This window comes from Microcebus murinus, chromosome 21, assembly GCF_040939455.1.
Source record: "Microcebus murinus isolate Inina chromosome 21, M.murinus_Inina_mat1.0, whole genome shotgun sequence".
Taxonomy (NCBI): Eukaryota; Metazoa; Chordata; class Mammalia; order Primates; family Cheirogaleidae; genus Microcebus; species Microcebus murinus.
In genome coordinates this window covers 12,184,213-12,185,806 of record NC_134124.1, presented here as the reverse complement: position 1 = coordinate 12,185,806, position 1,594 = coordinate 12,184,213, and the positions used below count along the sequence as shown (strand labels likewise).

Sequence of the window (1,594 nt, the reverse complement as noted above, 5' to 3'; positions counted from 1 at the left end):
GGAAATACATGGAAGAAAGTGCTTAACTTTGTTTGAAGATGTTGGTGGGGCCTTTCTCAACCTGGAAGCTAGATATGAGGACCCTGAAGGTGACCAGACACCCCCCAAGACCCTCCCTTCTCCACCCTTCATTTTTGTTATGAAAATCTTCAAGGACACCAACATTTAAATGCATTATGTTTTTTTTTTTAATCTTTCAGTTACTTAATTCAGTTCTTTGTAAAAATTTAGAGCACCAATCTGTGAGGATAAATTCCATTTGTCAGGGCAAACAGAGATCGCAGATAGCCCTGGAGCTGAGGAATTGCCTTGATTTTTGGTAAAATTTGTGAGGCCACAGCTTTCTCTGATCCACTTGGCGTTGTTCTGTAATCTCATATTTTTCCTTTTCTGTGTCGAAGATGTCACCCTCCTGCTGTCTGGGCTTCTGTAGCTGCTGCTTCCTGAAGCAAGCATCAGTGAGCTGCTTAGGGATTTTCACATTGCTGTTGTCAATTTTTGTGGTGGTGGCGATGGCACATTTCTGGTGTGTCCTTCGCAGAGGAACTCGATTGAGAGACAGAGGTCCAGTCACAAGTAACAAGCCACTGCCCAGTTGCTTCAGGGAAACCACCCTCTTGCCTATGTGGCTTCCAGTGAGGATGATGAGGATGGTCCCGGGAGTGATGCTCACTCGCAGTCTTCTCACGTGTTGGCTAAATGGTTTTTTGCCGTGGCTCAACAGCTTTTGAGGCACATCTTTGGTTGGATAGTACCTAGGCATTCTTCGAGGTTTAACCACACAAGTGCCACCATTCTTGTCACCACCAACTGGTTTTGTAACAGTGGTGAGGACCTTCTCCTTCTTTTTCTTTTCAACCTTGGTTTAGCCATTGAGTATTTCCTCTTGTACATGGCCTTCCCAGAGGACATGGCAGATCGGGAATATCTGCCGATTTCTCTGACAAGAACAGGATTTCAGCTGCAGTGTGGCTTCCCCTTCTTAACCTTTTTAGCCTTGAGGTTAGCCTTTTTCACTTTGCCACCGGCATCAGCCTTCTTGGCTTCCCGTTTCTTCTCTTTAGTATCCAGCTTCTTCTCAACTTTCCCCCCCGCCATCTTGCAAGATGGGAAAGAGCTAAATGCATTATCTTGACTAGCCAGTAATTCCCAGCTTGGCTTTTTTCTTTTTCCTTTCTTCATTTAACATACAAATATATTCATTCGGTCCCAAAGGGGCACAGAGCACTCAATGAGGCACTGAGAATGGTAATAAATGAGACAGACTTGAACCCAGCTCTTTGGGAATATACATGCTAGCTATGAAGCCACAACCCAAGTACTTGTTCAATCAAGATCGTGTTGAGTGCTATGCATGCAAGTTACAAGATGGTGCTCTGAGATTGTGTAACAGGGAATCTAGTGTAATCTAGGATCAAAGTAGTTCTGTGAGAAGTTAAATTTTCAAATGAAATGTGAGGCATCATTTGGAAGTTTCTAGACAAAAAGCAGGGAGGTAGATAAGTTGGGGAGGTTGCATTCTAGGCAGGGGGACAGCTTGAGTGAAGCCTCCAGAAATGAAATAAGGCCAGCCAGTGCAAACCAGAACTCAGAA

General features: G+C 44.3%; 1 pseudogene; it reads right to left on the bottom strand.

Annotated features, from left to right (window-relative positions):
• Positions 1-227: 227 nt before the first annotated feature.
• Positions 228-1,098, bottom strand: LOC105862480 (large ribosomal subunit protein eL6 pseudogene; annotated as a pseudogene).
• Between the last annotated feature and the right edge of the window lie 496 nt (positions 1,099-1,594).